Genomic DNA, 13,948 nt, shown 5'->3' with positions numbered 1-13,948 from the left:
TCAACTATTGTGTGAACTGATATCGATAATGAAAAGCTAAAAATCTTTGTGCTGATAGGAGTAAAACATTTTAAAGGATATGAAGTATGCTTAGAAGATTGTTGTAACTGTAAAACAAACCTCAAAAAGAAACAAAACAGATCTCATATATAAAAATGGGAATGTCTTAGTTTTGCTGGTTTCTTCACTCTGATCTTATCACAGAAACTACTAGGTTCAACTACTTCTAAAGTTCTTGCTGAGAGAAATCAAGTCTGAATCCAGCCTGAATCACATGTCTGTTGGGCTTGTTGCCTGAAAATTGGAGTAAATTTGTGGTACAGTGAGCTACACTTGCAGGCTGACATTAACTTGAAGTGAACAGTATATATTAACGTTGATGCAAAACAGCTCTAATGACATGTGTCACCACTTGAAGTCATCCTGGAAATCAGGCTGTAAAGGAAACAGAACCTGATTAAAAGCAAGAAAGCAGACACTGCCAGTTTTGTATTCGTGTCAGTTCTCCTGTAAAATAGAAGTGTCAGAAAGGTTCTTATTAAAGGTTTGAATTATACTGCTAAAATCCATCCATAACAAGTTAAGAGTGATTAGAGACAAACTAGATGAGAACCTGACAGTTATTCAAATAGTTCAACTTTTTTCCTTACACAGCCTCTGTGAGGATGCTTATTGAAGTAAGTGAGGCTTTGACAGTCTGAACACTGTTGTATTTCACTTTTTTCCAACAATCCTTAATTCCACATAGGTAATATCCATTAGTTTGGCTTCTGCAGTCATCACACCGGAACATATGAATAGCAGACTCTTTAAATGTCCAATCCAGTCAGCCAGCTCATGACTGAATGAGAATCTTTTACACTTCCATCCTTACTTTTTATGATTTGTGCAAGTTGTCTTTTCAACTAGACCTAAGGCTGCAGCTTGTGAAACCATAATTTGTATTTAATCTCTGCAGACGATTATATGACTGGAAGATAAAACAGTAATAAGTAGAGTATAGAAGGGAAATAGGTTGTCTGACTGCTGTGAATTAATGAAACTTATAAGGGAAGAAGTTTTTAATACATAAGGTAATCTGACTAGCAAGGAAAAAGTACAAGCTTTGTGGAGAAGTTACTTGAAAGAGCTCACCTTCTGCTCACAAATTCCAAGGGTGTCATATCTAAATTTTACTGATGTTCATAATACTTGTATAATTTACGGAAGACACAATGCTCCTTCCCAGCACAATTAAAGAGGGGTCTCTCAAGAGGCCAGAATTCATGGTTTCTCTTGGTGTTGATGGCCGTGTTCCCTTCTGACCTCAGGTGTAAGGGCTCTTAATTATAAAGTGGGCAAATTCATTACACAGTGTAAAATATGATCAGAAGAGCCCAGCCGTATAGTTTAGCTAAGTGAAAATAAAGACTTGCAAAGGTGTCATTGAGCAGCCTGAAATGAGAGCTTTTTCTAATGACCCAGGCTCTTAAACGTGAAAGAAATAATTGTCTTGTGGATGTGCAGCCTCCAGTCCTAATTCCAATCAGCAGCAGAAGGCAGGTGGTCCTGCCATTCAGGCCCTACTTCGCTCATTAAATGGAGTAGGCTGATGAAGCTGGCCTGTCTCACAGACACGGACATGCTGTGTGGTCTTGGCAAGGTATCTCTGTTTCTGACAGAGTATTCTGTTTTTCAAACAGGTGTTTAGAGAATAAATGCATAGACTATGGTGTTCACATAGAAACTTTCAAGATCCTTTTCTAAAAATATCAGTAGACGTAATTGATTAGAAAGAGAAAGCTAGTAGAAAATTCTCCCTTGGGTGTTTACTAAAAGCATTCTCAAGCAGAGAAGAATGCCATGCAATAAAACATGTATTGATATGGTAGGACAGATCTGGGCAACATATTCAGAAACTTACTGAGTATGTGGTGTTCCTTAGGCAGACATGGCATTTCTTTAGCATGGCCACAGATGAATGGGAAGGAGATATTATTAGTTTTGGAACACAAGGGGCTCAGTGGGGAAAGGGGGAGACTGAGGAGGTCAAGGTTGTTAATACTGCAAGGTGTTTTTTCTACTTAAATCACTCTGAGGTTTTCGTAACAGTTTCAATGTCATATCTATCTGAACAACACTTCTTTATGAGTTAGGGATAATTTAGCCAAGAAGGACATCCTCCCCCAAAATCTTTTGCATTGCCCAGTCATTCTCTGCAAGTTGCATTGAAGAGCAGAACAAACCAAGTGATAGAAAACCTCAACTATTATAAACTCCCTCACAATTTTTTAAAATGTTTTTTTTTTTTGGAGGGTGAATACTGATGAGCATCTCACAGACACTTGCCAGTATAAATTAAGATCACAAAAGTTCCATTAAAAATGAGTTTGCCAGTAAGCTAGTGGAAGGTCTGAGCAGTAAAGTGTTGTGCAGCAAAGAGGTCCACATGAGATTCAAGTGAAACCAAAAGCAGGCTACTCATGATAGCTTAGATTCTGTGGGGAGCAATTTGGTTTATTAGCAATTCTTCACTTTGCTGTGTTAACCAGTCACTTGCATCTACCTACTGGGAGTTTTCTGTGTATGCAATTCTGTCTGGGTACATGCACTGCCTGTACACAGGCAGTGTTGAGAATTTCATGGAAGTCTTCCCATTTGGGAAGAGATGGACAGATGTCTGATTTTATTGCAAAAGTTTCTGAAGATGAATCAGCAATATTTGCTGCATAGTGAGGTTCAATAAGGCAAGTGTAGGGTCCCACACCTGGGGAGGAAGAGCCCTATGCACCAATGTAAGTTAGGGGTGGAACTTGTGGAAAGTGGATCTGAGGAGAAAGATATGGGAGTCCTGGTAGATAGTAAATTATCCATGAGCCAGCAGTGTGCACTTGTCACCAAGAGGGCCAATGGAATCCTGGGGTACATAAGGAAGAGTGTGGCCAGTAGGTCGAAAGAGGTCATTCTTCCTCTCTACTCTGCCCTGGTGAGGCCACATCTGGAATAGTGCAACCTGTTCTGGGCTCCCCAGTTCAAGAGAGACAGGGAACTACTGGAGATAGTCCAGCAGAGGGCAGCAAAAGTGATTGGAGGATCTCCCTTATGTGGAAAGGCTGAGAGACCTGGGACTCTTCAGCCTGGAGAAGAGAAGGCTGAGGGGAGACCTTATTAATTCCTACACGTATCTAAAGGGTGTCTACAAGGAGGATGGAGCCAGACTCTTTTCAGTAGTTCACAGTGACGGGATGAGGGTCAACAGGCACAAGCTGGAACACAGGAAGTTCCATTTAAATATGAGGAAATCTTTCTTTACTATGAGGGTGAGAGAGCACTGGAACAGGCTGCCTAGGAAAGATGTGGAGTGCCCTTCTCTGGAGGTATTCAAAACACACCTCGATGCAGTCCTGAGTAATGTGCTCTAGGTGATCCTGCTTCAGCAGGGGAGTTGGACTAGGTGATCTCTAGAGGTCCCTTCCAACTCTGACAATTCTGTGGTTCTGTGATAAATTGGTCAAAAATCACACACTACACAAGTATACAATAGCTTGCTATTTCAACAAAAGGAAAAATTATGTTGTGGGTAAGTTAACAAAAAATGAATAATCTTGCATGAAATACCATCAGTATGCATTTTGCCAGGTGCTTGTAAGACCTCAGTTCACCATCAATTCTCACTTCCTCATTTTGAGGGAAGTGGGCCAGCTACAGCTCAGATAGTAGCAAAAAGACTCATTAGAGGTCAAGAAAATACAAGCCATGAGGAAACAGTGAAAAATCTAGATTGTGTTGACTAAGGAAAAGACTGAGGAAAGTTGTAAGCCTTCAAATAAGTGCAATATGTTTCTGGAAGAGATCAAAGCAGTGACCTGTTTTTGCTTTATATGCATGGGATAAAGAAACTATGAGTTAGAACTGCAGTAAAGGTTGTCTAGACTAGGATGAAGTTAAGTTTTCTAAGGATTAGGTTATTGAAATATGGAATGAGTTTTTCTACAGAGCTGGTGCAATTTCTAGTAAAATCCATGGGAGAAGAGATTATATTCTCACCCTTGGAAGTGCTGTGCATGCATGTGGCCTGCCCTAGGGTGAGAGCTGCATTGGACATCTTCCAAGTCTGCGTGTTGTTCCTCTTGCAATTTTCAGTATCCTCAGCAAGATTATATCTTCTGTCTTAAGCCAAGTTTAAAGGATGCTTATAGTAGCTCTAAGAACTACAATTAGAAAAAAGCCTTACCTTTTTTCTCTTGTGTTGAACAATGAATCCTTATATATGGAGATGCTTAGTACATTTTTCCACCAAGGTTTTCCCTTGTTCAAATCTGTGTTCCTGTTGATTTGAGTTACATGCCAAGATAGGCAAGATTTCTGGCAACTGTTTGTGAATGATTGAAATAACTTGACAAGTTTCATAAAGGACACTCAATATATTGAGAGATAAGTGGATCAGAGGAAAGTAAAAATGCTGTGTTGTGGTGCCCTAGAACATCAGGAGGATCTGTTTGCTTGTTTTCCTGAAATGTAGATAGTCATCATCTAGAAAAACATTTTTAATTTGTAGTCTAGTTGAAATTTTATTTTCACACTTGTGACAGAACACATTTTTTTCTGTTTCCTGTTAGTAAATCTTACTGTTGTGTTGTATTTACCAGCCCATTATGACTATGCAAATTTGGAAAAACCTTTATGTTCAACAGCTAACTACACATTCTTACTGTGACAAGGTACTTCAGGATTTAGAGCCTCAATATCAAGTAAATGAACCAGCACTTAAAACTTCAATGGCTCAGTACAAGTCTATTCACCCTGCATCAGGCTGCATTTGAGAGATCAATAGCTGCCCTGAATTAAATGTGCAAGAATTGGAAGATTGGGTCCTGTGCTTAGGTGTAGATGAAGAAGGCTTGAGTATGCTTTGTCTGAAAGTAGATGGCTGTGAAATTAGCTACCAGTACTAGGGTGTGAACAGCAGCCCTCACAGCCTACAGAAGCTTTCTGATTTCTTGACAGAACTGTCTTTGTGTTCCAGTGATCCCATCTTAACCAATAAAATTAGATTCTCAAAAGCAAGGTGGTGAGCCAGTGAAGTAACATCCATCCCTTACCTTTTAATACCTTAGGACAAAATTCCCACATAACTTTTCTATATATAGTTTTAGGATCTTGGGGTATAAAAACTTGACCAAACTTTGAGTTTTATCAAATGTAAAAGTTTCGTTGTATAGATGGGAAGTGGGATGCTATTAAGGTAAAAGCTGTGGATTTTTCTCTTCTAAGGAAACTTCATTGGCTGATGTAGTAACTTATTTTCCTGTATCAGATTTCATAGAATCATAGAATGATTTGGGTTGGAAGGGACCTGGAAGATCATCTAGTTACAACCACCCCTCAAAGGCTGGGACACCTTCCACTAGACCAGGTTGCACAAAGCCCTGTCCAACCTGGTCTTGAACACCTCCAGGAAGGGGGCACCCACAACCTCACTGGGCAACCTGTTCCAATGCCTCACCACCCTAACAGTGAAGAATTTCTTCCTAATGTCTAACCTAAATCTACCCTCTTCCAGCTTAAAACCATTACCCCTTGTCACATCACTACACACCCTGGTAAAAAGTCCCTCCCCAGCTTTCCTGTAGGCCCCTTCAGGTACTGGAAGGCCACCTGGAGCTTTCTCTTCTCCAGGCTGAACAACTCTCTCACCTCTCAGGAGAGGTACTCAAGCCCTCTGGTAATCTTCATGTCCCTTCCCTGGACTTTCTCCAACATCTCCATGTCCCTCTTATGTTAGGGGCTCTAGAACAGGACATGGTACTCCAGGTGGGGTCTCACGAGAGCTGAGTGCAGGGGGAGAACCACCTCCGTGGGCCTGCTGGCCACACTTTTGATGAAGCCTAGGACACAATTGGCTTTCTGGGCTCAAGTACACACTTCTGGCTCATGTTGAGCTTCTCATCCACCATCACCCCCAAGTCCTTCTCCTCCAGACTATTTTCTCCATTCTGCACCCAGCCTGTATTTGTGCTTGGGATTGCCCCAACCCAGGCGCAAAACCTTGCACTTGGCTTTGTTGAACTTCATGCAGTTTCCATGAGCCCACTTTTCAAGCTTGTCAAGCTCCTTCTGGATGGCATAACTCCCTTCCAGCATGTCGACCTTACCAAGAGGTTTGGTGTTGTCAGCAAGCTTGTTGAGGGTGCACTCAGTGCCACTGTCCATGTTGCTGACAAAGATGTTAAATAGTCCAAGTACCAACCCTTGGGGAACACCACTCATCACAGGTCTCCATCTGGACATCAGGCTGTTGATCACCATTCTCTGAGTGCGATCATCCTGCCAATTCCTTACTCAACAAGTGGTCCATCCATTGAATCCACACTGTACCAGTTTTTATTCCAGGATGCTACATGGGAAAATGTCAAAAGCTTTGCATAGGTGCAGGTAGATGATGTTGGTTGCTCTTCCTTTGTGCACCAACGCCATGACCCCATTGTAGAAGACCATCAAATTAGTCAGGCAGGATTTGCCCTTGGTGAAGCTGTGTTGGCTGTCACCAATCACCCTTTTGTTTTCCACATGCCTTAGCAGAGTCTTCAGGAGGTTCTGCTCCATGATCTTGCTGGGCACAGAGGTGAGACCGTTGGGTCTATAGTTCCCTGAGTCTTCCTTTTTTCCCTTCTTGAAAATGGGGATTATTTTTCCCCATTTCCAGTCAGCGGGAATTTCTCCAGACTGCCAAGACTTTTCAAATATGATGCAAAGAGTCTTTGCAACATCATCGGAAGTTTCTTCAGGAGCCATGGGTGAATCCTGTCAGGTTCCATGGACTTGTGTACCTTCAGGTACTTCAGGTGGCCAAGAACCTGCTCTTCTCCTGCACTGGGGAGATCTTGATTATGCATTAAATTGTTCTGTGGCTCCAGGCCAAAGAAAGAATAGTTGCTTTTTAGCACTGAAAGAAAAAGGCAATGGCATTATATTTGATGTGTCTTTGCACCAAATTCTAAAATAAGCTTTTCAGGGATAGCTGAATTGTGCTGAGAGGTTAAATACAGGAATCCAGCAGAATGAAAAACCTGTAAATTTTCCCTTTATAATCTGATTATCTTTGCACCACTATTTGAGTAATTTGAAAATCCTGAGTTGATATTCTTGGGGTTAGAACAAATATGAAATATGCGTTGCTACTGGCAATATTTCTAAGAAATAAATGATGCTGAATAGTTGATTCACAGAACAAATAAACTTGCCGCCTTAAACGTTCAGGAAAGAAGAAGCAAAAAGAGTGGTTTTGAGGCCACAAGTCAAACCAGATCCCTTTGCTGTGACATGTTTATATCTTTCTAACCTAGGTTTCTGCATTTTTTTTCCCACCAAAAAGAAAGGAGTCGCTATGCTCTGTTTGAACTGTTTAAGAAAAAGATTTGGGCTTTTTTGCTTTGACTCAGTTTGCTGAATGTGGCTATTTCCGGTTGTGTATATTTCTTCAGATTCTAGCACTATGAATTCAAATTTCATATATTGGTTTGACAATGTGTATCAGGCAAAAACTTCAGAAACATGGCAATGTTGCTTTTAATAATAGCACAGAGAATAGCATCACTGTCAGCAAGTCCAAGGGGAATAATGTGAAAACACATGCTTCTGATTGTGCTTGCTTGAGGCAAGTGAGACCATTTGATACAATTAAGGCTTGTCAGGCTGTACAGCAGGACAAAGAAATGTATGTATGGATGATGCTGATACTAGGAAGTAGCACAGCATGCTTCTTGGAGTAGGTACAGGAGTTTCTGTGCCCATAAGGCAGACTGCATTGTTACTCACCTTGAATGAGGATATGGATGTTGCCTACCAAGATCCTCTGCTGCATTGCTAGCAGCCAGAATAAGAAAAAGCTGAGCTTTATCTGTTGCATCTTCATATGATGGTTCAATTTAAAGACCTGTTCAGTAATTAAACATCTCCTTAAGATTTTATATCATAGTTTGGGCTATATCATAGGTAGAGACAATTTCTTTACACAAGATTTTTCCGTCAGAAAGCAGAAACATATGTATGTATCTTTGTCCTGTCTTGCAGATTGTGATCCTGATTTAATGCAAATGCTGCTGTTTTTTAAGTGGAAAAGTGTATTTATAGATGACTGGGTGGAATCTAAGTGACTGCTAAGAAAATCTCTATTTTTTATATTTATGCTGTGCAATAGAAGTGAAATGTGAAAATAAAGAGAAAACAGCTTCTGTGTGGCTTTGGACTTTTGTAATCTAAACTGTATGAAATGTCTAACTCAAGTATTAGCAGAATTGGAAAATAAGATAGTGAAAACACAAATTACATAAGCTTACAGCTTCCATGTACAGCAGAAAAATAATGTATATTTTTTGTCCCTATCATTAGATTAAGATATGTAGAATCTCTTCCTACATGTAGATGGATAATTCCTTAGGTATGATGATTGAAAAATGATATTCCATTAACACTTCCAACCATGCGTAAAACTAGCCATCCTCTAGTAAAACAAGTCTGATATGTTTATGGTGATAAGGATTTCTGAAAACTGATGGCAGAGATTAACAGGAATGTACCATCTGATCTCTTTGTATATTGACTTTTCAATTCAGTACTTTCCATTAGAGTAGGAGTTATTATACAAGTGAAAACCACTATATTTCCAGACATATGTCTAATAATTCATGGTGACAAAAGTTTGTTCTTTTTAGGTACTAGCCTAAGTTGCTATGACTACATCAAACCAACAAGATATGAATAATAATTAAAGGAATCATAAAAGTGTTTTCTATGGAGACCAGTGTGACAAAGCAGAGATATCCTTCATTATGCTTTACACTGTTTCAAAACCAGTAGGTTCAAACGAATTTGACTTTTAAAGATGTTTTTAATAACTATTAAGAAGGTAGTGTTTATCCTGAAACTAGAATATTTAATATCAAATTAAAAGTTGCTTATATGTTTTTCACTTAAAATCTTATTTGTGAGAGAACAGGTGAGATAAGGTACTTGTTTGGTTTTCTCATAATTTTGGTTTACTTTCATTGAATCACAGAATGATTTATGTTCAAAGGGACCTTAAAATCATGCAGTTTCAGCTTCCTGGATAGCCAGGGACACCTCGCACTAGACCAGGTTGTTCAGAGCCCCGTCCAACCTGACGCTTAATATTTCCAGGGAGGGGGCATCCGCAGCTTCCCTGGGCAACCTGTTCAAATGTCTCGTAACCCTCACACTAAAGAATTTATTCCGAATTTCTAATCTAAATCTACTATCTTTCCACTGGACTTCCTCAATAGTAATTCTGCTTTTTGGGCTCTACACTGGCGGTTAGTTTAACAGGACAAAAAACCAAAGCAACAGTTGGCAGCTTCCCAGAGTACAGTTTTCTTACAGAAGGATAAGCAAAATGTGTTTTAAAATGCTTCACTCTATAGCAGTAATAGATAGATAGTAGAGGCTGTCAGGAATCCCAGTCATTGGAAGTAAGGGAGCAAAACTGGAGAGAGGAAGACTCTCTCCAGTGTGTGTTGAGTGTGTGAGTTGAGTTAGAGATCACTTGGATAAACTGAAAATGTACAAATCCATTGGCCCTGCTAAGATGCACCTATGTGAGCTGAGAGAGCTGGCTGATGACGTGGCTGAGCCACTCTCCACCACTTTTGAAAAAATCATGGAGAACAGGAGAGGTGCCTGAGGATTGGAAGAAAGCAAATGTCACTCCAGCCTTCAAAAGGGGCATGAAGGAGGACCCAGGCAACTACAGACCAGTCAGCCTCACCTCCATCCCTGCAAAGGTGATGGAGCAGCTCATTTTGGAGGTCATCTCTAACAATGTGGAAGAAAACAAGGTTATCAGGAGTAGCCAGCATGGATTTACTAAGGGGAAATCTTGCTTGACTAATCTAATAGCCTTCTATGAAGGCATGACCAAGAGGGTAGCTGAAGGGAGAACAGTGTATGTCATATACCTTGACTTCATTAAGGTTTTTGTTACTCCTGTAACATCTTTGTAGGAAAACTCATGAAATGTGGGATAGATGATTGGTCTGTGAGGTGGATGAAAACTGGCTCAAGAACAGAGTTCAGAGGGTTGTAATCAGTGGCACAGAGTCAAGTTGGAGGCCTATGCTCAGTGTTGTTCCCCAGGGATCAGTACTGGGTCCAGTTTTTTCAATAACTTCATCGACAACCTGGATGAGGGGATAGAGCGTACCCTCAGCAAGTTTGCTGATGATACAGAACTGGGAGGGGTGGCTAGCACCCCAGAAGGCTGTGCTACCAGCCAAAGAGATGTAGACAGGCTAGAGAACTGGTGAACCAAAAGTGAACCTCATGAAGTTCAATAAGAACAAGTGTTGAGTCCTGCATCTGAGGAAGAATAACATCAGGCACCAGTACAGATTAGGGGTCATCCTGCTGGAAAGCAGCTCAGTGGAGAAAGACCTTGTAGTCCCAGTGGACAGTAAGTTATCCATGGGACAGCGATGTGACCTTGTACCTAAGAGTGCCAATGGTATCCTGGGGTGTATTAGGAAAGGTGTGTTCAGCAGGTCTAAGGAAGTTCCCCTCTCCCTCTACACTGTCTTGGTGAGACCACACCCAGAATACTGTATCCAGTTTTGGGCTGATTCAAGAGAGTGATCTACCGTAGAGAGTTCAACAGAGAGCTGCGAGGATGACTGAGGGACTTGGACATATCTCCTGTGAAGAAAGGCTGAGAGACCTGGGGCTATTTAGTCTTGAGAAGAGAAGGCTGAGTGGGAATCTTTTTAATGACTGTAAGTATCTGAGGGGTGGGCATCAAGAAGAAGGGACCAGTCTCTCTTTGATGGTGCCCAGCAATAGGACAAGGAAAAATGGGTGCAAGCTAGATAATAGGAAGTTCCACCTCAGCTTGATGAGAAACTTCTTTAGAAGATGCCCAGAGAGGTTGTGGAGTCTCATTCTCTGGAGACTTTCAAAACCCACATGGATACGCTCCTGTTTGGCCTGCTGTAGGTGGTTTTGCTTTGGCAGGAGGATTGGACTAGGTGATCTCTAGAGGTCCCTTCCAACCCTTAAGATTCTGTGATTCTGTGATCATGTATATCAAAATAACATATAAGAAAAGATGGAAGTAAATAATGAGGAGTATAAAGTAGATTAGATGTTTAGAAACCATTAAAACTAAAAAGCAGAAAATAGGTCAAAATGACTGCGTCACCTGAACTTCTTTATCCCACATCAGAAGCTTGCAGTGGAACCCTAATACAAGATTAAATGTGGAAATAACTTATTTCTGTATAAGTGAATTTGTTAGTAGCAACTGTACTGTACAACAATGTACTATGTTAAATGCTAGCCAAATCACCTTTGAGAGTTTAAAGATTTATTTTTTTAAATCTGATTCAGACTCAAAGTATGGTTTAATCCTGGCATGGTTTGACTGCTTTTTCACATACTCCTGTGGTGTTTTCCTAGTAGCTCACCAGTGAGGGAATTAATTTTTTATGAACTTCATACAAATATTTTTATTTTTAAGATTGTTTAGTTTTCACCCAATATGATCTAGTGGTTTGGCAGTTTCCTCTGACTGTATTTGGAAGTGTGCCTACAAAAGGCTAGCTAAAATCAACATTTAGATGGAGATTTGTTTGTTTGGAACTTAGAACTTTGTGTGTGTTTACTCCTTTTTTTTATTTTTTTTTATTATTCTTGGATGTTGAGCATGGTGACAAAAACCTATTCCTTAAATAAATCTAAGAACTTAATTACAGTTTCTATCATAAAACATCTGGACACATTAAAAATAATTAAGCAGAACCAAATACTTTTTTTAACTACCACTACCCTAGGTTTTGAACAAATGTTTGAAGCTGTAATAGGAGCTAAGAAAAAAAAATTATAATCAAAAGACTCTTTTAAAATAGATACACTTCCTATATTCAGATCATTTATTACCTATCTCAGGCTTGTGTTCGAATTAAAGAACGCTGGAAAAGACCGTAGGTTGCTATATTTACCAGAGAAGGAATAGTGAGAGGAATTAATCCAATTAACAGCATGAGAAAGTGTAGCTGAAGCACATGGCAGTCAATCTCTGAAAGCAGTTGCTGCTAATATATAATGACACAGAAAATATTTAAAATTTAAAAGAAAATGGTGAAAAGAAACTGAATTAACTTTTTCTCATATTGTTTTAAAGATTGCTCTCATATAAGAATAACATATGTTGTTTTGGTCAATGAACTACTACAAAGACAGCAAAACCAACCTGAATAGAATATCTTATCTGACTTTAGATGTATCTTGTTATTAATCTTTTGCACTGTTATTGTTTATATACATGACAAAAATTTTGCTTTTTCTGGTTGAAACAGGCAACTCTGATGTTGGTTATTTGTTGGATTTCTCAATTTAATATGTAAGATAAGTTCAGGTCAATCTTGGTTGTTTTTTTTTTTTCTTTTCTACAAGAAAAATCAGGTGTTTTTTTGATTTCCATATTCTTTTGAGAGACTGGGTCCATATTTTCAACATTACAGATCTCAAGTATCATGGGGATACTAATTTTTTTACAGTTAAAGAAACCCAACAAACAAAACTCAGAACTTTATCAGACTGTCAAAAAGGGAAATACTTGATAGACACTGGTAATCCGAGATAAAGGATTTTTGCACAAAGGTGATAAATCCATGGAATTCTAGTTTTTGTGTGGATTTTTTTTGTTTGCTTCCTTCTTGTAAATCCCATACAAAATTCAATAGAAATAAATCAACAAAAGCAATACTGAAGGACTATTTGGGAATGAAGCACATTGATAAGCATACAGCTAGTCTAAAAATAGTCCATATGTGGACTTAAACCATAAAGTACAAATATCTTGATTAACAACTGTCTTTTTGAGGACAGAATCTGACCAACAGCACTTAATATTGAATCTCATGTAATACCATGCTTTTGGTTTTCTTGAACCAGGTATGTCAATAATGTCAATGAGAAGTTGCTGTCTACTCTGAATTTCTTGAAATATAGTTATTTATGGTAGCTTTTCTCTTTGAAATGATAGGCATCAAGTGGGAGTATATGAAGAACCAGCTTGGAAAACATAAGACCTCAGTTACACATATAAAGCAACCCTTTAAATGACAAATGAGGTAGCTGTGATTCAAAGTTTTTTCTCCTGATGTCCTGACAAAGCTACCTTCCTACTATCTTCTTTCTCTGTCAAGCAGATACTGTTTTTGCAGACTGCAAAGTCCTTTCAAGGGCATTTAAAATATACTGACCTGCTTCTGCTCTAGACATCTGGATTTGTCAGCATATTCTGTGTTGTGTTGAACCTTAATTACGGGAGGGAGACAGGGAACTGCATGCATGCCACTGTCACCTGAGCGTGATGACAAGAAGTGTTAGCGCCAAGGTACTGACCAGCCCTCCCCTGCCCACAGAATGAGTAGCTATCTGTGGGGTTATACTGAGTACTGTTGAGAGATAATGACAACAGAAGGAGTAGCACAAATACTCTTATTGTTGATATGATGGTGCTTCAAGATGCAGCTCATATCCAGGTCTCTCCTGAGCAGAGAGGACAAGCCTGCTGTCCATGCTATTTCTATCTTGCCTGAAGACCCATATGAATTAACTTACACAACTGTATTTGTATCCTAGATGTTAAAGCAATTTACCTCCTGATCAAATCCATCTTTTTTAGAAAATCAGGCTATTAATTTTTTGAAAGAGCTGGTATAAAGTGAAAGACTGATCTGGATTCAGCAAACACAAGCCAGTACAAATTACTGGTAGGTATTCTGGAAAGGTAACAAAGAATGTATGGACATTTTGGGGAGGAAAAGAACAGAATTATCCTAAGCTTTGGTCCAAATTAGGTTCATAACTCCTAATTTAAAACATTTATATAACAGGTAATGCTTTCCAATATCCTAATATCATAAATAATCCCAGTTTCAGTAAATGTCTTTTT

This window comes from Apus apus, chromosome 1, assembly GCF_020740795.1.
Source record: "Apus apus isolate bApuApu2 chromosome 1, bApuApu2.pri.cur, whole genome shotgun sequence".
NCBI lineage: Eukaryota > Metazoa > Chordata > Aves > Apodiformes > Apodidae > Apus > Apus apus.
The sequence above is the reverse complement of the archived record's forward strand: the minus strand, read 5'-3'. Positions refer to the sequence as shown.